Consider the following 23,488-nt stretch of genomic DNA (forward strand, 5'->3'; position numbering starts at 1 on the left):
GGTAGGGTGTGGATTTGTTCTTGTCAAGTTTAGGGTCTAGAATTTAGGATCCACCTAATATCAAGAAACTAAACTCTAAACCGCTACCAACGAACAGGTGCCAATCAACCCTAGGTTGGTTGGCTTACCTTAGACAATTGATTCGCTGCCTGCTAAGCTTAAAATAGCATCAGATTGATTGTAATTGTAAAACATGTACATTGGGTTTTAACTGGCAATCAATTAAAAGTTGTAATTGACAAAATTATGTCGATGTCATATCATAAACTTGTACTTTTGTGTTTTAATGTTGCTTTACTATTAATTTTTAACATGTATATATAACAAAAAAGATAAAAAAAACACTGCTATAAGTATCATTTACGGGATCTTTGAATGTAACTAAGCAACAATAAGTCATTAACGGACAATAACAATGTTTTAAAAATAAGACTGTCGATCGATTAATTGGTCCATTAAAAATGCACCGACCTATCATGTTGTAAATCTTGTGATCTGCGGCTATCATTATTTATCACTCTATTTTCATATTTGGCCTTAAAAAAATAAAATAGAAAATAACTATTGGAAATGGGTGCGCCGCTCTTGATTGCTTCACTTATGTTTTTTAATCAGACTCCAATCTAATATAAATATGGACACTACTTGGGTCACCCCTTGGGGTACCCACCCCTTAGAGGTACCTCAAGGTCACCCCTCCCCCCCAAATTAACAATTTCGGTAATGCCGCCGTATGATCGGAACCGTTTATTTTTTAGATCACCTATTATAGATCATCTCTGCAAAAAATCAACTCAATCGGAAATCGTTTGATTATATAACTGTTGTTGATTAAATAGAAAAAATCAACGATTTGGTCAAAAAATCACTCTTTAATTGAAAACCATTAATTTTTTTTACTTAATTGAGAATAGTTATATAACCAAACGATTTCCAATTGATTTGATTTTTTGCAGAGATGATCTATAATAGGTGACCTAAAAGTGAACGGTTCCGATCATGCACCGACATTACCGAAGTTATTATTTTGAGAGAAGGGGTGACCTTGGGGTACCCCCAAGGGGTGACCCCAATATTTTCCTATAAATATACTTGTATATGGTTATTGGATCAGTACCTTACTTATTTCCTCCATAGGTGTTAAAGCTTTGAAGACATATATACTCCAAGCCAAATTTGTTATCCCTTTTAGCGTGCATTACAAAAGAAGTATATATGGCTAGCACTCTCAAATTTGTTCACATCATCGTTATCTTTATGCTCTATATGATTCTTACAAACATTGGTGAGTACAGTCCACTTCTATTTTATTCATGCAATGCATTAATGCATAGCTACGTACTAATTTGACAAAATTTAGTTTTCATACGAATTTGTATAGTTGGCAGAAACATATTTTTCCGTACGTAACAAATATTTATAAATATAAATAAATATACGTAATAGTAGAGGAGAGGCATTTTGACAGTTCTTATACAATATAACAACTGACATGTAAGTTTCAAATCAGTTCTCAACTTAACTCCTCATCATGTCGTCTTTGGGATGATGTTTATGTTGGATTATGATTAAAACAAATAAAAACAAGATAAGTAGAGAGGCCAAATTTAATGTGTTATATATATATTGTGATTTATAATTTCCTTCAATTGTGAATTCTTTTTTAGTGTGATCGTAACACTGCGTGATAATGTAAATAATTCACTCAAATTAATTATAATATGTGTATAATTTTAATGCTATTATTTAGAGTATAAGATTTTAATTCTTAAGAATTGTACACATATTATAATTTAAATAAATTGGTCATATTGATACACCATTATGTGGTGCTACGGTCACAAATTTTAATTTACACCTTGTAATATATGCCTTTGCACTATTAATTTGTTCCAATGTATGATTATTTGGCCATTGTATTTTCATAACATCTTTGACTTTCTCTGAAAATGATGCATGATATAGCAATCCAAGAGCCACCAGCTCCATTGCCACCATGTATGCGAAATAGCACAAAATTTCATGGCAGATGTCACAATACAAAGTTTGATGAAGAAAGGTGTGCCAACCTTTGCATGGTTAACGAGCATGCATCCAAAGGAAAGTGTCACGGGTTATGGCATAGACACTGCTATTGCTACTGGATTCTTGATTGCTCACACAGTCACACTCTTGATAAAGAATAATGACTACATTATTATATGGTGGGTTTGTTGAAATACATATCATTATTTTCTATAATGCGTCTATTACAAACCATAGGGTTAATTTGCTCAAATAGGGTGTATAAACCTAGCTAATATTTTCTTTATGGTGTAATTTAGGATAAGTGTTAATTTCGTTTTTTTTCACTTGTGCTTATATGTGTCGCACTTGCGAGTGTGAATAAACATTTTTTATTGTGCAAACGTAGATATTTTAGCACACACATAGTGTGTTTAATATGCTTTTTCTATTACGCATAACCAAAAATTTGTTTGGGGGGGTGGGGAAATAAAAGTGTGATAACCTTGTGAATTGAAGTGGAAAAAAATTCACTACGTATGTACTATACCATGGCCAAAGAAGAGAATTTAACTAACAATTTTTTAATGCTGTATATCTAATTCTAATTTTTCTAGACCTAATAGAAAAGAAAAGTGAAAATTAATTTTTATATACAAACTAAAAATTTTGCCCATGTAAGGAAATTTTTATATATGAATCAGAAATTTATCATACGTAGATTAACAATGACCTAAAAGATTAATTTATATTAAAAAATGACAACTAAATCAATAAATATTTAAAATTTCATTATAGTCAAAATACAATTTGGATTCTTATAATGGTCACATGTAAATATTTGCTAATTATATAATAATAAATGAGCCCAATCCAATTTGGGTGGCCCTATACTATTTCTAATATTAAATTACTATCATAGCCTTCAAAAATATTTTGACTCAATTTTTAAAATGTTGACTGTCACAAAATTATCATGTCTTAAAATAGTAGCCGTGCGATAATTTTTAATTAAAAAATAATGACTGCATAATAGTTATCAATTAAAAAAGAATAATTGTATGACAATTATTAATTAAAAAATATAAAAACGATAATTGTGTGACAGTTACCAATTAAAATGTTAAAATTCAATTCAAATTTACCTTCAAATGGGACTTAGATCATGAAACAATTTTCTTTTCGTCAAAATGCAGAGTCGTTTCCAAAATTTTTGAAAAATGAATTGTTGAAGCTGAGAGTTGATGAAGCAGTGATTTGTTAGTTTTTTAATCAATTTTGTCTAGACACGTGTCACAATGGATTGAAGTAATGTCTTTTATTTAGTTTTGCTTTAAACACGTGTCATTATGTGATACGTTTTAAACTTTTGACCGTATTTTGTAACTTTTACAACTTTACAGACGTTAGACTTTAGTTACGTTGAAACCGGTGGCAGTGGATGTAATATTTGGTAATACTTATGTCCTCTTTGTACAATCTGTAATTTTGTTTAGGCTTATTCACACCATTGCCCCTGTAAGATACACTTTTTTTCACTTTGCCCTCTGAAACTTAAATCCTCTCAGTTTGCCACCTGAACTTCACAAAGTTGTTGCAAAAGACCCTATACCTTTAACTCTATCAAATTTTCCGTTAAAATAGCTGACATGGCACCTATATGGCATGAGTGAGACCATTTTTTAGTTATGTAAGATCCATGTAGACAAGCAAAATTATAAAAAATTGACATGGATCTTATTATTTTTAGTTTAAAAATTATTTTTTTTGTCTACATGGATTTTACATAACTAAAAAAGGGTCTCACTCATGCCATATAGGTGTCACGTCAGCTATTTTAACGGAAAAATTGATAGAGTTAACGGCATAGGGTCTTTTGCAATAACTTTGTGAAGTTTAGGTGGCAAACTGAGAGGATTTAAGTTTCAGGGGGCAAAGTGAAAAAAAGTGTATCTTACAGGAGTCAATGGTGTAAATAAGCCTTTTGTTTAATACATTTTAGTCAATATTGTCTATTATGTTATTTTAAAAAAGTTCATTGACTAATTTATAATATTAAATTTTTTTATTAATTTATTTATAAATAGCCCTAATTTATAATATTAGATTTCTACATGCAATTCACATTTCCAGTCAAAATGCTTTTTTACTTTAGTACATATGTAATATATGAAATTTTTTGTAAAGCATGCATTTAATATATGTGCCAAACTAGCAACTAACATACATGTTAAAGAATTTTTAAAAAATTTGGGGGGTTTTTTACTTTAATTTTTAAACAATTTTTCTCTAGACACCATCACATTTATGAAAATATCTCCACTTAAAACAAAAAAAAAATTAAGTAAAAAAAAAATTTAAAAAAAAAGGGAAAAAAACAAGCTGAAACCAGTCTCAGCCATCCCAGAAAGGGCTGGCCTCCACCCACCCTGCCGCCGTCATCATCGTCGGCGTCGGACCTACACCGCCATCGCTTTTTCCTGCCACTCTCTCTCTATTTCTCTTTCTTTCCTTCCTCTCTCTTCGTACACCCTATGCCAGACGGAAAGGGAGGCTAGCATAGGGAGTTCGAAGAGAAAGGAAGGAAAGAGAGAAAAAGAGAAAGAGAAAGATAAGAGGGAGAGAGAGAGAGAGAAGAAGAAGAAGGAAAAAAGAAAGAGAACGAGGGGAAGAAGAGGTCGGTCACAAAGGCTTGGTTCTAGTTTTTCTTCTTCTTTTTTTATGTCATTTTTGGTCATTTCACATTAGGTGATTTTTGCAATATCACAAATTAATTGGAAGTGTGTGTAATTAGAAAAAAAAAAAAAAAAAGATGTGCATATAGCAGCCCACCTCACATGTAACCAACACAAAATCAAATTTAAAAAAAATAAGAATTCAATTTAATTTAATTGTTGAGATATGAAAAAGAATCATACAACCAAATAAATTTTTTATTGGTATCTACAGCCAAATAATTAGACGATTATTAGTTTTACAATTGATAAATAGCCACTTCTATAAAACCATTTGATCAGCTGCAACATCAATCATTAATTAATTGTTATATCAAGGTTCAAATAATATTAAACAATAAGTTTTTGATAAGTTAATAATTTATGATCAAATTAGGTATATATAGATGATTCTTTGAAAGTCTATTATATCAAGAATGATTAAGGTACAAATGATCACAAGAAGGTACTGTTGAGCTTTTGCGGTTAAGAGAGTTTTCCTATTTTGCATACTTGAATTTATCTTTTAATTCATGTATGTTGAATTGTTGATGGACTACCGTTGGATTGATTCTCTCTATGTTGATGTTTTGTTGTTTTGTTTATTCAGATCTGCTTCTTTGTTTTCTCTGTTTGTAAGTTGTCGTTTTGACTCTTCCTTTGTGGGTTTTGGTTAATGTAATTGATTTTCACCGGCCAAAAACAAAAATTTGAACTTTTAATTTTTTTTTCATTAGTGCTAGATATACCACATTTTTATACCATAATTTCATACCACCTTATGTGGCAACTTATATGGCATTCATACATTGGATACTAAAAAATAAAAAGAAAAACTCAAAAAGAAAAAGAAAAATTGTGTCCAATAAAATAATGACACGTGAGATGGTATAAGAATGTGGTATAAGAAATGTTGTAAGTATAGCATTATTCTTTTTTTTTTTTAGAAGATCTTTTAATTCATTTTCTTAGTAGATCTTTAATTCTAAAAAAGAACGATTAGTTACTTTTAAAAAATAACCAGGTACCGTTGGACTCATTAAAACAAGGGAGAATTGACAAATTCTTTAAAAAGAGTTACTGGTGGGCTGTGGGATATTTAAAATAGTTTAGAGACCCGTTCGAAATTGGAAGGGTCCATTTATCAATAATTATATATATATTTTTTTAGCTTAATTATCGATTTACCATCTAAAACTGTAACTCATTCCCACTTTGCCACCTGAAAATTTTTTTGTCCTAGATTACTACTTGTAACTTACATCAGTGTCCCATTTTACCTTATTCCGTCAACAATTCCGTTAAAAATGATGACCAGGCAGTTAAGCTGACTTGGTGTTCTAGATGTGCGTCACGTGTCACATCTTTGCTTTTATTTTCAGATTTTTTTTATTTTTATAAACTTTAAAAATTAATTAAAAATAGCTCCTAACTCAGAAAAATACACGAAAAACTCCTACGGACTCGTCTTGACTAGCACTAATTTACTATCAGGTTAAATTTACCAATTTGCTCTTAAAAATTTTCAAAGAAATTAGAAAGTCCAAATTTATTTCTAAAAAATTAAAATAAATTTCCCTATATCAAACAAATTCTAGAAAAAATTTTAGAATTTTCGTAAACTCTTGGACAAATTCTCAAAAATATTTTGAAAATTACCAAAAGCCTGTTTTAGAGAATTATTTCGAGACTTTACAGAAATTCTAGAATTTATTTTATAGGGAAATTTATTTTCCTCTAAGACCGAGAGGTCTTTTGGGTAGCAAGTGTTCACGAGAAAGATATTGTTAATTTTTAGAAGACTAACGGTGCAGACCTCATATTTTTTGGAGTTTGGGAGATTATCTTATGAATTTCCAAAGAGTTTAGAGTATTTTAATTTTCTAGAAATAAATTTGAACTTTTCAAATTTTCTGGAAATTTTTAGAGGGAAAATTGGCATTTTGACCCCATAGTAAATTAGTACTAGACAAGTCAATAGGAATTTTTCGTGAATTTTTCTAAATTCGGAGCTATTTTTAATTAATTTTCAAAGTTTATAAAAATAGGAAAATAAAAAAATCAGAAAGTACAATAAAGATGTGACACGTGGCGCACATCCAGCGTGCCACGTCAGCATTAACGGCCATGTCATCATTTTTAACGGAATTATTGACGGAACAAGGTATAATGGGACACAGATGTAAGTTACAGATGGTAATATAGGACAAAAAAATTTTCAAGTGGTAAAGTGGGAATGAGTTACAGTTTTGGGTGATAAATGAATAATTAACCTTTTTTTTTTCCATAAAGGGAAAATAATTTATTTAGGATAAATAAAATAAAATTATAGTATCTAAAAGACTAAAATAATGAAAAGAATTGGAAAACTCCCGTGTGGAAGTGTCGTTGTCAAATTTTCTTTCAAACTGTTTTTTTATAATTATAAAATTATGCAATTGTTTTTCCTTCCGTTTGAATTTACTGTTAGTAATCTATTATATCACTGCATTAACATTTCATTTATAATATGTGATACAGTTTTGATTTTATTTTTACAATTAAATGGCCGTAGTTCTTTGGCAAAGTGTTGTAGACTTGTAGTTACCCATGAGTTTTGATAGGGTCAAGGGCTCAAGAGTCGGTTGTGCTTGCGGTCCAATCAATCCTTTGGACAAAACATGGTTATTAGCGGGCCATGAACTTAATTTTTCATGATTTAATTGAGAAAAATGTGGAAGTCTATGTTCAATCATTGAGGGTCATGGCCCAGGAAAATCTAACTCCAAAAGAATACACCCAGGCCATTGGGCCGGACAAAAGAGGAAAAATCTGGAATTCGGCCACAATAAAAAAACATTTGTATAGCTAATAATTAACATTAGAAATACTACGCGCTAGCTACTTTTTATTTATTTCTATCTTATTTATTATGGTGCTAATTTTATAAAATAGTTTTTTGATCGAAATATTTTATTTTCAAGATAAAAGATCATCTTTGTAAAATGAATCAACCAAATGAGCTTTCCACTGCATCACCACCCTTCTTCAAGTCTCTCTAAACTGACTCAATCGACCCGACCAATGTACATTTGGACAGTTATGGGCTGGCTGAGTCCTAACTCGAGCCTTTCAATTCTATTGGTTGGTTAGGCCTTAACTCGACCCAAACTATTTGTCGCTTACTAAGTTGGAAATCGTTTAATTATTTTACTGATAATAATTATATAACTAAATAATTTTTGATATGGTTGATGTTTTACAAAAAATAATATATAAAGAGCGATCTATAAAATAAAAGGTTCATTGATTTTAACTACTAAATTTCAATAACTTTTTAGTTTAGGTATCAAAATTAAATAGCATTTAGATTAGGTACTAGTTGAAAAGTCAAACAAATTAATAAAGTAAAAGGTATTAAAATTTACAAATATTACACCACATGCCACTACAATAAAAAAATAAAAATAATATTACATCACAAATATTATATTAATTTATACTATATTGTATTTAAAAAAAAATCAATCTAGTCACAACTTAACTGTGACTGTCTTGGTAAATTGAAAGAGACAACTTACACCACTATACTATATATTATTTTGAGTAAAAATATTGTTTTGACCTCTATTTATACTATAATGTAGTATAATTTCACTAAAAAAAATCAATTAAGTCACAACTTAATTGTGGCTGTCTCACAACTTAGATGTGACTGTCGTTCAGTCACAACTAAATTTAAAGTTGTGACTGTCGTACAGTCACAACTAAATGTGAAGTTGAGACTACATTAGCAAATTTTTAAGATAATATAAAAACCTCAAGGGTAATTTTATCAAAACATTATAAATTTTAACTAACACTCATCATATGTAGACCAAAGGATAAAAATGCCAAATGGAAATGGCTCAAATAAAAGAGATCAACATATTTGTGACCTAATCTAAAAAATTACATTTAAATTTGGTAGTTCAATTGAAATATTATATGGTGTTCATGCTATACCAAAAAATTATTAAAATTTGGTATTTAATTTTAATTTTTTATAAAATAAATGGTTTCAATCATAAAATTATATTATATAATGAAAATGACAACACAAAAGAAAAATATAGAAAAGAAAAAGTAACTAGCGAAAGTAAATGACAACACAAAAGAAAAAAAAAATAGAAAAAGATAGAAAAGAGAAAGTAAGTTAGTAACTAGTGAACTTAATTAAAAAAAAAAAAGAAATCAAATAAGTCGCAGTAATGATTGTTACAAAAGAGAAAAAAAAAAAAAAAAAAAGATTTATGGGACGGTACCATTTTTCCATATGTCCCTTATAAATTTATACCTATCTTAGAAAATAAGGAATTGCATAAAAAAAAACAAAAAAGGTCGGATTTTAACATAAAATCTGGGCCACATTGCGTGGCGTGTTGGCCGGTTTGGAGTTCGGGCCGCCCATAGAATAATTATTTTACAGCTCGATCAGCTGTAGCTGGGTCTATAAATGTAATTCTTTGGGTTTGAACCATTCTCTCAAGCTAAGAGACTTTCTTCTCATAGGTCTGAATCTCACCTACCTCTCATCTCCCTCTCACCTTCCTTCAGAATCATCCCCTCATCGGTGAAGCCTTCAATCAAAGGTACGTTTGGGGATTTTTAACTTTTTCGAATTTTGTTTGTTTAGGTAGTTTGTTTTTCTATCTGGTTGTAGAATTTTGGAATAAATTTTTAATTATTGCTTTCTGTATTTGATTGTTATTCGTTTTGGTTCACTTGCAGAACCATGTTTCTCTTCTTTTCGTTTTGGTGACATGCATGACCTCCAGATCATCTTTAGCTATTGCTGACAAAATATACTTAAGAGTGTAATAATGACTCGGAGCTAATTTTTCAATAGAAATGTGTTTCTTAAACTTGAACATGTCTCATTTTTATGACTTTGAAAAATATTGTTTAATATATAAGAGAGATCTGTGACTGTTGCAAAACAAGAGTGTCTACCCTCAACTTTTTGTCCAATCCTATGCACTTCATATACTTGATGATGATAAGAATGTATAGGAACAAAGGATCTAGTAGAACAACAAACACACATGATATTACAAATATCACAAATCTCCCTTTTGGTATGGTGAGATGCAATAGACTATCAGCAAGGGAGCCAATACTTGGATTGGATGTCCACAAAAATCAAAATCGACAAAATGGTGGCAAGGCTCAAATTTTATCTGATGGGCACAATTTATGATTGTTATGTCTTGTCCAATAATCCAGATTCAAATTCTAATACTACAATGGGAAACATGAAATTTGGACATATATCAAGTGAAAAATTGTCTCTAGTAGAGATCATGAGGGTCCATTCCTTCCAAAGTGGAATATGATATTTGTAACATCATGTATGCTAGCTGTTTTACTAGATCCTTGGTTCTATACATTTCTATCATCAACAAGGATTTAAAGTGCTGTGGTTAGGCAAAAAGTTGAAGACAGCAGCTCTGTTTTACAATCCATCACAGTGTTCTCCTATATAATGGACGTCATTTTCCAACATTTATAGAGTAGAGACCTATTCAAGTTTAACCAATACGTTTCGTTTGAGAGGTTGGTCCTATGCATTATCACACTTCAAAGTATATACAATTGTGCGAGGATCAATGCTGATAATTTTGTGGTTTTAGATCCAGGTAACCCTATAAGATTTATTATATAAAGTCTAATAACTTCTTTTCTTCTTGAATTAGATCCATTATTTAATAATTTATTTGCCTAAATCTTTGGGTTGACTGTACAGATTATAATTGCCTAAATATGTTTTTATTTTGTTGGTGTCAAGAGGCTTCACCAAAATATAGTTGCCCTGAAGTTACCCTTACACTAACAAAAAGAACTAACTTGATTTTCTTGATGTTTCTGGTATTGTAAGCAATGGTTTAGTGGGGTTTGATCTTGAAAGTTAATTTCGCATAGTTTCTACTTTACTATGTATATGTTTTGAGTACTTATTAGGGATTTAATTGGGTTTATAATTATCATTTTAGTTTTTTTTTTTTTGGTAAGCACATATTCCCTAAATTTACAGTCAATTAGTTTTAAATGACTTTTGAGGGACTTTGTTGGTTGATTGTGTTTCCATCAGCTGTAATATCATCCAGACTTTAATGTTGAAGCAGCAATTATGGAGTGTGGTTTCACTAAATCATAAAGCTTATATGATTATACTTTCTCTACTTTAAGATGAGAGAAAGAATATGTACAAATGTTATCACTTGGACTAGTGTAAATGATGAGCAATTGTATTTAAATTTCCAAATTTTTTCTTTAAGATAAGAAGATATGAATCCATTGCAATACGGTATGTACATCGTTAGCAAAAGGTTCAGGTTCTTGGAATAAATTAATTCTTTCGGTTCTGAAAACTGGGATTTGCACTAGTACATATTTCTTTTACTATATAAAAATTGGAAGAGAAGGGAAAAAAAAACCACGACTATGATTGTGTCCAATCCAATAGGAAAGAAAAATTCTTTAAGAGATGCGGAATTTAAGTAAGTATTTATCGAAAATTTCGAAATTCATTGTGGAAAAATGGAATCTGGAGGTCATAAGTTCAGACTTCCGTCTAAGCATGAGATTTAAATTAAATACATACCACCACCACCTCACTCACCCCCTGCTGCCACTGCCACCACCGCCATGACAACGACCCCCAACCCACTATCTACATTATCACCACTGCCACTACTGTCATCCCCATTGTAATTGCTGCCATCACCACTTGATCCACAACAAACGTTGTTACTTTTTTTTTATAATTTATTTGTAATTTGTTAAATACATTTTACCTCCTTGTACGAATATATGCTTTGTTGGGTTTATAATGTTAGGCTTATTAGGAGTTGTTGGCATTTTTTAGAGTAGTATCCACTATCCAGTATGATTTAGGGGAGAAACGTGCATGTGTTGAGGGAATACTGAAAAATAAATTGGAATTTCACTACATAAAAAATTGGAAGCGTATTTAAGGAGGAGATATGATGGAATCAGATAAGAAAGTAACTATTTGTGAGCACATTTTTACTTGGTGTACCCACGTTAAACAATTTGTCAATAAGTTGACACTTTTACCCCACTCCCGCAAACCATCCCGTCTCCCAGCCTCACCACCAATGGCGGGGCACCATCGGTTCATTTTCATTGAGGCCTTTCCACTTTGAAGCTCACCTATGACTTCAAAAATTTTAAATCAAAACAGGAAATAATATTAATTTAAAGGAAAACTTTTGATTGGCTAATGAACAAGAAAAAATCACATAATATTATAACAAACAAATATAATTAAAAATCCCTGCATATATAACTTCACCATCAAGACCAATAAATCCCTCAAACTCTGTTACAATCTTGCAAAGTAACAAAACTATCCCAAACAAATTTTTATTACAATCTTACAATCTTGCCGAGTCGGCCGACCAATAATGGTGGAGAGTTGCGGTTTTTTATTATTCTTAAGCTCATGAGGAACAATTTAAATGGATGGATTGAATCCCTTCAAATATATTGAAGTGCATATTTAGGAAAGTTAGAGAAACTGGATCCATGAGTTTCCCCAAACCAGAAGAAAATGTCATTGATTGTAAGAAATGTAATCCCTTGGTAGGTATAGTACTCATCAGCAGAAGCAATACAAGTGCTTACCCCCGACTCTTTGCTAGCATCCGCTCTCTCTTGCAGCTCCAATGCAAACTCAAGTTGTACCTCCACCTCACCCATCGTGGGACGTTCGGCCCCCGTGGGACGCACACATCTCCGGGCAATGTCCATAAATTTTTTCAAACAATCTGGAGCTATTTTTCCGATTAAAAATGGATCCATGATATCAAGTAAGGTTTCCCTTCCCTCACATTGTTGAAACTCTCTTGCGCATTTGCCACACAAGACTTCAAATAACACCATTCCAAACGAAAACACATCGGATTTTTCCGTAAGTTGTCCAGAGTTCATGTACTCTGGATCTACGAACCCTATCGTACCCGCCACGGTCGAGTCCACTTTGATTGGTGCATTTGACAGATTAGGAGGTCGGCCCATCTTGGACATCCAGAAGGCCGAAAGCTTAGGCACAAAACTGTCGTCCAATAGAATGTTTAGGCTTTTTATGTCCCGGTGGATGATGGGATGTTTAAGCCCTGTGTGGAGGTAGTGTACTGCACGCGCCGCCCCAATGCAGATATTCAATCGCTGCTTCCACAACAGCCGATCGGTGTTGTGAGTCGTGAAAAGGTAATTATATAAGTCGCGATTCGGCATGTACTCGTAAACGAGGATGCACTCACCTTGTTCTTCACAGAATCCGATGAAAGACACAAGGTTAGGGTGGCGTAGCTGGCAGAATAGCAGCACTTCCTTCTTGAACGCAGACAGTACTGGCTGTAGTGAATTGTTATGGCAAAGGCGCTTGATTGCGACGACAGTGCCGTTGATACGCCCTTTATAGACTGAAGCAATGGCACCGTCGCCGATATGTAGCTTGTAGTTGAAGTCATCGGTGGCTGCTTTGATCTCAGCGAGTGAAAATCGATTGCATAGTTCTTGTGGAAACGCCCAGTTTTTGTTTTTCATGGGGTTTCTTTTGTGAAATGTTTTCTTCCATCGAAAGAAGAAACTTGAAACTGCAGATTGTGCACTATGCGACATCACTAATGTATCTGCCTTCCAAGATCAGCACTAGGGAGAGAAGAGATCGGGGAGGGAGAGGAGGAACAGTGGGAGAAGAGAGAAGAGATCAGGGAGGGAGGAGGGAGTGAGGGACTGGGAGAGAGATAGAGAAGGTGAGAACTGAGAAAGAGGGAAGACTGGAGAGGACAGGTCACGGGGGAAAAGGAAAGGAATGAAAGAAAAAAAAAAAAAAAGAGAGAAAAGAAAAGAAAGAAGAAAAAAAGAAAAAAAAACAAACAAAGATTTGGAGTTTCGTTTGAAATTTTGTTTGGCCGTTTTATTTGGTTGTTTTTAAAATTTTAATATATTTTTATATAAAAAATAATTAAAAATACTTAAAGGGTCTAAATTTTAAAATCTTATATCATATCATAAACAATATAGAATATAGATTATAGAGTATATAGAATTTAATGTATATATTATAGAATATAAAGAGTATTAAGGTATATAGAGATTAATTACTAATTAGTATCCCATTTTTTTAACAATATTTGCCTCCAGCGCGTATTATATTCACTTTATATCACATAAAATCTACTAGATAATTTAGTTTTTTCAATATTTTTTATCTAGATAATATATTAAATAAATATATGATTAAGTTTCATTCAAAATTTTTATATTTTAATAGCACTTTTTGTCGTTTTTATCTAATTTTGTTGAAATCGAAATTTTTGTCAAAAATTTCCACCAAAAATTTTTTTAGAGCCGAAATTTTACTCCTTGCGTGTAATTTCTTCACGCATGTGCACACCAGATTGGACTATTCCCACGGGGTCCAAAGTTTCCTTTTTTATTATCTATTGACACTGTTTTTTTCTTTGGATGGGACATGAACCATTTGAAATTAGCATTAATATAGAGTAAAATTTGTAGAAGTAATAAAGTAAAAGATAGGGAATGGCTCGTTGTTAGTGAAACAAAGTAAGTTATACGGTACCAACTGCAAAGTGGGTCATAGACTCATAATTAAAGTGGGTAAGAAGAAAGCCTGTAGAAGCTTTTTGTTGTGTTGTAAAGCATAGTATGACAGATTTTGTGTGGTATCCTTTGTTGTTATAACTTCATATGTTCATATATACTTATCCCATCCAAAGACGAATATTCCAGCCTCAATTTTAGGATAGCTTTTTGAGCAAAGAAGGCCTATCTTCTAAGAGAATGTACAATGATTTTTTGCTATATGATATGCTATATGTTATATTTAGTATAATTTTTAGCATTTAACAATAGCTTTTATGCTTTTTACTTCAATGACATAAAAGTTATAGCTATATGTTAATATATTTATATTTTAATATATTCATATATATCCTTATAAATTAAATTTAATATATTAAATTATTTTAATAATTATATCATTGTAAATATTTTAATGAGATCTTTAATATGAGCCCAATATTAAATATATTTAAATATTATTATTTTAATACCCAAATTAATATTTTAGTATTGTTTATGTCAGTCAAATTTAGGAATTGTAAAATTTGAATACATGGCCAATCAACCCATGACAACTGCCCATCCTCATGCCTATTGCTGCAACCTTTTCCATTCATGTGAATATCATTTCCTCTCTTTCTCCTCGTGAGACCCAACACTTTTTCAACCAATTACTTTCTTTCACTTGGTTTTTTATTTTTTCTTTACTCATATTTTTCAAATAGTGGGTGCACTTTTTTCTTGAATTCCTTCATAGCAATTACTAAATTTTCTGCTATATATAGTGGAATATTTAGCAATAGCATAGCAAATGCTAAATTTAGCTATGTCATTATAGTGAACTGTTTTATCAATTCTGTTATATTTAGCATATAGCATAGCATTTAGCCATGCCATTGTACATGCTCTAACCAAACAAAACATAAGGCAAACTAAGAGTATTTTTAGCAAGCTGGTGTGCCACATTATTACAAATACGTGGAGTATAAGACCAACAAACATCAGACAGTTGTGTAATTAAAAACTTAGAGCTTTAAGAACTCAAAAATTAATATAACGAAACATATACTTCTCAATGAGTTAAATTGATTTCGGCCATGTTGTGTAATTCTCATTGAGTTACAGTGTACTTATAGGGTGTATTAAGATATAAGGGCTTAAAATGGATGAGGCAAAAAAGACTTCAAAAAAATAAAAAGGGGATGGCTCATGGGATTGATCGACTGGTCAGCAAGGCTAGCTCCTCGACCAGATGGGCTTGGGGAAAAGTTGAGGCCGTCTCCTAAAGATAAAAAGGGGTTTATTGCTAGAGAAAGTATATTATTGTAGCTCACTTTTTCTAATAGACAAAAAGACATTAAAGCCTAGCACTTGGAGCACAGCCCAAGCCTTGAATGTTTCGAAGACAAAGGAAAGTGGTCAAGGGCTCCAGTGTTGGCCAAGTGTTGTAGTTACCCATGAGTTTTGATGGGTCAAGGGCTCAAGAGTCGGTTGTGCTTGCGGTCCAATCAATCCTTTGGACAAAACATGGTTACTAGCGGGCCATGAACTTAATTTTTCATGACTTAATTGGGAAGAATGTGGAAGTCTATGTTTTTCGTGACTTAATTGGGAAGAATGTGGAAGTCTATGTTCGATCATTGAGGGTCATGGCCCAGGAAAATCTAACTCCAAAAGAATACACCCAGGCCATTGGGTCGGACAGAAGAGGAAAAATTTGGAATTCGGCCACAATAAAAAAACATTTCTACAGCTAATAATTAACATGAGAAATACTACGCGCTAGCTACTTTTTTTTATTTCTATCTTATTTATTATGGTGCTAATTTTATAAAATAGTTTTTTGATCGAAATATTTTATTTTCAAGATAAAAGATCATCTTTGTAAAATGAATCAACCAAATGGGCTTTCCACTGCATCGCCACCCTTCTTTAAGTCTTTCTAAACAGACTCAACCAATTGTACTTGTCAAACCGACTTGACCAATGAACATTTGGGTAGTTATGGGCTGGTTGAGTCCTAACTCGAGCCCTTCAATTCTATTGGCAGGTTAAGCCTTAACTCGACCTAAATCACTCGTCGCTTACTGAGTCGGAAATCGTTTAATCATTTCACTGATAATAATTATATAATTAAATAATTTTTGATATGGTTGATGTTTTACAAAAATAATATATAAAGAGCAATCTATAAAATAAATGGTTTCAATTATAAATTATATTGTATAATGAAAATGACAACACAAAAGAAAAAGAAAAAGAGAAAAAGATAGAAAAGAGAAAGTAAGTTAGTAACAAGTGAACTTAATTCAAAAAAACAAATCAAATAAGTCCATATGTCCATTATACCTATCTTAGAAAATAAGGAATTGCATCAAAAAAAACAAAAAAGCTCGGATTTTAACATAAAATCTGGGCCACATTGCGTGGCGTGTTTGCCGGTTTGGAGTTCGGGGCCGCCCATAGAATAATTATTTTACAGCTCGATCAGCTGGAGCTGGGTCTATAAATGTAATTCTTTGGGTTTGAACCATTCTCTCAAACTAAGAGACTTTCTTCTCATAGATCTGAATCTCACCCACCTCTCATCTCCCTCTCACCTTCCTTCAGAATTATCCCCTCATCGGTGAAGCCTTCAATCAAAGGTACGTTTGGGGATTTTTAACTATCTTTTGAATTTTGTTTGTTTGGGTAGTTTGTTTTTCTATCTGGTTTTAGAATTTTGGAATAAATTTTTAATTATTGCTTTCTGTATTTGATTGTTATTCGTTTTGGACCTTTTGGTTCACTTGCAGAACCATGTTTCTCTTCTTTTCGTTTTGGTGACATGCATGACCTCCAGATCATCTTAGCTATTGCTGACAAAATATACTTAAAGAGTGTAATAATGACTCGGAGCTAATTTCTCAAAAGAAATGTGTTTCTTAAACTTGAACATGTCTCATATTTATGACTTTGAAAAATGATGTTTACTATATAAGAGAGATCTGTGACTGGTTGCAAAAACAAGAGTGCCTACCCTCAACTTTTTGTCCAATCCTATGCACTTCATATCATAGTTGATGATAATAATGTATAGGAATAAAGGATCTAGTAGAACAACAAACACACGTGATATTACAAATATCATGTGTATTGTGAGATGCAATAGACTATCAGCAAGGGAGCCAATACTTGGATTGGATGTACCCAAAAATCAAAATTGACAAAATGGTGGCAAGGCTCAAATTTTATCTGATGGGCACAATTTATGATTGTTATGTCTTGTCCAATAATCCAGATTCAAATTCTAAGACTACAATGGGAAAAATGAAATTTGGACATATATCAAGTGAAAAATTGTCTCTAGTAGAGATCATGAGGGTCCATTCCTTCCAAAGTGGAATATGATATTTGTAATATCATGTATGCTAGCTGTCTTACTAGATCCTTGGTTCTATACATTTCTATCATCAACAAGGATATAAAGTGCTGTGGTTAGGCAAAAAGTTGAAGATAGCAGCTCTGTTTTACAATCCATCACAGTTTTCTCCTATATAATGGACATCGTTTTCCAAAATTCATAGAGTAGAGACCTATTCAAGTTTAACCAATACGTTTCGTTTGAGAGGTTGGTCCTATGCATTATCACACTTCAAAGTATATACAATTGTGCGAGGATCAATGCTGATAATTTTGTGGTTTTAGATCCAGGTAAGCCTATAAGATTTATTATATAAAGTCTAATAACTTCTTTTCTTCTTGAATTAGATCCATTATTTAATAATTTATTTGCCTAAATCTATGGGTTGACTGTACAGATTATAATTGCCTAAATATGTTTTTATTTTGTTGGTGTCAAGAGGCTTCACCAAAATATAGTTGCCCTGAAGTTACCCTTACACTAACAAAAAGAACTAACTTGATTTTCATGATGTTTCTGGTATTGTAAGCAATGGTTTGGTGGGGTTTGATCTTGAAAGTTAATTTCGCATAGTTTCTACTTTACTATGTATATGTTTTGAGTACTTATTAGGGATTTAATTGAGTTTCTAATTATCATTTTAGTTTTTTTTTGGGTAAGCACATATTCCCTAAATTTACAGTCAATTAGTTTTAAATGACTTTTGAGGGACTTTGTTGGTTGATTGTGTTTCCATCAGCTGTAATATCATCCAGACTTTAATGTTGAAGAAGCAATTATGGAGTGTAGTTTCACTAAATCATAAAGCTTATATGATAATACCTTCTCAACTTTAAGATGAGAGAAAGAACATGTACAAATGTTATCACTTGGACTAGTGTAAATGATGAGCAATTGTATTTAAATTTCTAAATTTTTGCTTTAAGATAAGAAGATCATGAATCCATTGCAATACCGTATGTACATCGTTAGCAAAAGTTTCAAGTTCTTGGAATAAATTAATTCTTTCCGTTCTCAAAACTGGGATTTGCACTATGACATATTTCTTTTACTATATAAAAATTGGAAGAGAAGGGAAAAAAATCACGAATATGATTGTGTCCAATCCAATGGGAAAGAAAAATTCTTTAAGAGGTTCAATGCGGAATTTAAGTAAGCATTTATCGAAAATATTGAAATTCATTGTGGAAAAATGGAATCTGGAGGTCATAAGTTCAGACTTCCGTCTAAGCATGAGATTTAAATTAAATACATACCACCACCACCTCACTCACCCCCTGCTGCCACTGCCTCCACCGCCATGGCAACGACCCCCAACCCACTATCTAATCTACATTATCACCATTGCCACTACTGTCATCCCCATTGTAATTGCTGGCACCACCACTTGATCCACAACAAACGTTGTTACTTTTTTTTAAATAATTTATTTGTAATTTGTTAAATGCATTTTACCTCCTGTGTGGAGGTAGTGTACTGCAAGCGCCGCCCCAATGCAGATATTCAATCGCTGCTTCCACAACAGCCGATGGGTGTTGTGAGTCATGAAAAAAAGGTAATCAGATAAGTTGCCATTCGGCATGTACTCGTAAACGAGGATGCACAGTAGTGGGACGGGCTAAATCTCCAACAACCTGCACCTGAAATAAGCAGGCAATCTTAAATCAATCAAGTAATCATTAGACGATTGAATAATATTGTACTTCTATTAAAATATATAAAAAAATCATTTTGTGCTCTACTGCACTTGGTCACTTTCGTGGTGCTTGGTATTAATTTTTGTTTGGCAAGCAGAAAAAAATAAAAATTTATAAATCTCGACTACAGACTACTTCATTCACTAATTATTAATCTAGTGATATATATTAAATCAGTTGCGTGTAATTCCTCCAAAAGAAAGCCCTATATCCACGTCAAACCCACGCACACCAGATTGGACCATTCCCACGGGGTCCAAAGTTTCTTTTTTTATTATCTATTGATCGACACTGTTTTTACTTTGGATGGGATCGACATGAACCATTTGAAATTAGCATTAATATAGAGTATAATTTTAGAAGTTATAAAATAAAAGAGAGGGGAATGGCTCGTTGTTAGTGAAACAAAGTATCAAGTATGTTATACCGACTGCAAAGTGGGTCATAATTAATGTGGGTAAGAAGAAAGCCTGTAGAAGCTTTTTTTTGTGTTGTAAAGCATATTATGACAGATTTTGTGTGGTATCCTTTGTTGTTATAACTTCATATGTCATATATACTTATCCCATCCAAATTAACACACCGAATATTCCAACCCCAATTTTAGTTTTAAAGTTTAAACTTATAACAATATCCGTACGTAATTTGAAATCTTGAAAATCCAAAATTTGAAAACGATTAGTAATTTCATTTGGGACTTGGCTGTGCAATTAATAAGTTGTAATTGGTAAAATTGAACAATTGCAGACAATTACATTTTTGCAAACAAATGCGATGTCAAATATCTTAAATTGACCAATTTTATAAAAGTAGTGCTAAAAGGACCTGAACCCTTGAAAATTAGTTTCGTAGAAATTTTCAATCTCCCAAACAACATATTAAGATAGCTTTTTTAGCAAAGAAGGCCTATCTTCTAACCAAAACAAAGCATAAGGCAAACTAAGAGCATTTTTAGCAAGCTGGAATGCCACATTATTACAAATACGTGGAGTATAAGACCAACAAACATCAGACAGTTGTGTAATTAAAAACTTAGAGCTTTAAGAACTCAAAAATTAATATAACGAAACATATACTTCTCAATAAGTTAAATTGATTTCGGCCATGTTGTGTAATTCTCATTGAGTTACAATGTACTTATAGGGTGTATTAAGATCTAAGGGCTTAAAATGGATGAGGTAAAAAAGACTTAAAAAAAATAAAAAGGGGATGGCTCATGGGATTGATCGACTGGTCGGCAAGGCTAGCTCCTCGACCAGATGGGCTTGAGGAAAATTTGAGGCCGTCTCCTAAAGATAAAAAGGGGTTAATTTATTGCTAGAGAAAGTATATTATTGTACGTAGCTCACGTTTTTCTAATAGAGAAAAAGACATTAAAACCTACTAACCTAGCAGTTGGAGCACAGCCCAAGCCTTGAATGTTTCGAAGACAAAGGAAAGTGGTCATCGATCCCAATAATGAGTATTTAGGCACAAGTAACCATTTGCTTCTCGATATTTTTGTGAGCCAATTCGTAACACCATGGATTCTTCATATAAATGCTGTAGGGATTTTTGTAGCTAATTAATTAATAAAAGCCCTTCTCTCTAGCTAACTCTTAATAAAAAAACTAAATCCATTTGAAAGACGAACAAGCACATTAGTTTCGTCCACAAACCAAATGAAAATGTCATTTATTGCACGAAATGTTATCCCTTGGTAGTTATAGTGATAGGCAGGGCCATTAATACAAGTGCTTGTCTCCTGCAACTCGAGTGCACGCACAAGTTCCACCTCCACTTGGCCTATTGTTGGACGTTCTCCTCTGCTAGGATGCACACATCTTCCGGCAATCTCCATAAATTTTGTCAAACAATCCGGAGCTATCTGTCCGATCAAAAACGGATCCATGATATCAAGTATGGTGGTCTCCCTGCCCTTGCATTCTTGAAACTCTCCTGCCCATTTGGCACACAACACTTCAAACAACACAATTCCAAACGAGTACACATCAGATTTGTCCGAGGGTTGTCCAGATTGCACGTACTCTGGATCTATATACCCTACTGAACCCGCCACTGTCGAGTCCGTTTTGATTGCTGCCTTTGACAAATTAGGAGGTGGACTTATTTTGGACAGCCCAAAGGCAGACAGCTTAGGCACAAAGCTCTCGTCCAATAGAATGTTTAGGCTTTTTATGTCACCATGGATGATAGCATGCTTAACCCCTGCATGGAGAAAGTGTATTCCACGCGCCACCCCAATGCAGATTTCCAGCCGCTGCTTCCACGACAGTGGATCTTTGCGATTTGTGAGAAGGTGATCGGAGAAGGTGCCATTTGGCATGTACTCGTACACGAGGATGCACTCACCTTGTTCTTGGCAGAATCCGATGAAAGATACAAGGTTAGGGTGGCGCAGCTGGCAGAATAGAACTACTTCCTTCTTGAATGAAGACAGTACTGGATATAATGAATTGTTTTGGCTGAGGCGCTTGATTGCGACGACGGTGTTGTTGATATAGCCCTTATATACAAAGGCAAAGGCACCACTGCCAATATACAACCTATCGTTGAAGCCTTCGGTGGCTGCTATGATCTCAGCCAGTGAAAAGCGACGGCATACTTCTTGTGGAAAGGCCCAATTTTCACTTTTTGTGGGGTTTCTTTTGCGAGATGTTTTCTTCCATGGAGAGAAGAAGCGTGAGACTGCAGATTGTGTAGTGTGCCACATAACTAATGCATTATCTATCAGTACGTATCGACCATTTTATTAATCAACTAACTATTAATATAGTGATAAATATATATTAAATCATGAGTTCTGACTTCTGAGTAACTCCTCCAAAAGAAAGCCCCAAATTCACGCCAAACCCACGCACACCAGATTGGACCATTCCCACGGGGTCCAAATTAAGTTTCTTCCTGGCTGCTTGTGGTCAAGTGGTGGTAGCATTGGGGCTTTTCCAATCTTTTTCCATTGATCATTACTGGGCATTGGCTCAATCCATGCAAGTTCCTTTAATATCAATGATGCAGTTGTGGAACATTTCCTAGAAATAATTGATGGTTAGTTGTCATCATGGATTTTGCTAACATATATGAGTAGCTAGCGCTTGATCCTCATGACTCATGAGTAGTCTTTGAGAGGGAGACCCATAACAGTTTTCCACCCACTTGTTTCCTTTCAACCCATCTCAAACCCAATATATTCATCTTATTCATCTTAAATTTGCTATGTATCATGCATATTTTTCATATTTGGACAGCCAGAAAATTAAGTACCAATTCGCAATCCTGGAAACTAATTTATAGCAAAATTAAGTTTCTCACTTAATCATTTTGGTATTCACATGAATATGTATATATAAAGAGACTAGAGGCAGATTCATTGGCATTTGCTTGGAAAATTTATACAAAGAGACTAGAGGTGAAGATTCTTGGCATTTTCATTGAAAATGCATGTAGAAAAAGACTCACTGCAAATTCATTGGAAACACTAGTTACTTTCAGATTTTTAACATATTTACATCTACAAGTTGATTACTCTACTTAACACATACAACATTTCAATGACAGCCACCTCCACCAACAAAATGGGTCTTCACCCGTTAAATGGAGAACCACTAACACCAGCCTTCTTTAAAAACAGGTTTTAACAAATAATCTTGCATTCTGCTAGAGTTAATGTGCCATCCTAATTAAAGTAGTTTAACAGATTTTTTTGTCACATTAGTTCTGTTGTAATCCTTGTGTAAAGTCATCATCATGATCATTAATTTATTAAATAAAAAATTGAAATAAGGGCAAGAGGAAAAACTATTGTCTCATATTTTTCGGGGAGCTAAAGGATTTTTCAATTATTAATATAGTGATATATATATATTAAATCATGATGTATGAATAATTCCTCCAAAAGAAAGCCGCAAGTCCACGCCAAACCCACGCACACCAGATTGGACCATTCCCACGGGGTCCAAAGTTTGTTCGTTTATTATCTATTGACTGATTGACAGCTGTTTTTTTCTTTGGATGGGACATGAACCATTTGAAATTAA

At 33.0% G+C, this 23,488-nt stretch overlaps 1 long non-coding RNA gene and 2 pseudogenes across 1 annotated transcript; 1 reads left to right on the top strand and 2 right to left on the bottom strand.

The window, feature by feature from the left end:
* Positions 1-11,951: 11,951 nt before the first annotated feature.
* LOC147276984 (receptor-like protein kinase ANXUR2 pseudogene) lies at positions 11,952-13,439 on the bottom strand (annotated as a pseudogene).
* Positions 13,440-16,783: 3,344 nt separating this feature from the next.
* Positions 16,784-18,205, top strand: LOC147276985 (uncharacterized). The gene is made up of 2 exons (XR_015123979.1): positions 16,784-16,996; positions 17,147-18,205. It is a non-coding gene; the product is annotated as an uncharacterized LOC147276985 (long non-coding RNA).
* A 2,395-nt stretch (positions 18,206-20,600) lies between these two features.
* Positions 20,601-22,177, bottom strand: LOC147276986 (receptor-like protein kinase ANXUR2 pseudogene; annotated as a pseudogene).
* Between the last annotated feature and the right edge of the window lie 1,311 nt (positions 22,178-23,488).

This window comes from Dryas octopetala, chromosome 8 (assembly GCF_963921425.1).
Source record: "Dryas octopetala chromosome 8, drDryOcto1.1, whole genome shotgun sequence".
In the NCBI taxonomy this organism is placed as follows: Eukaryota; Viridiplantae; Streptophyta; class Magnoliopsida; order Rosales; family Rosaceae; genus Dryas; species Dryas octopetala.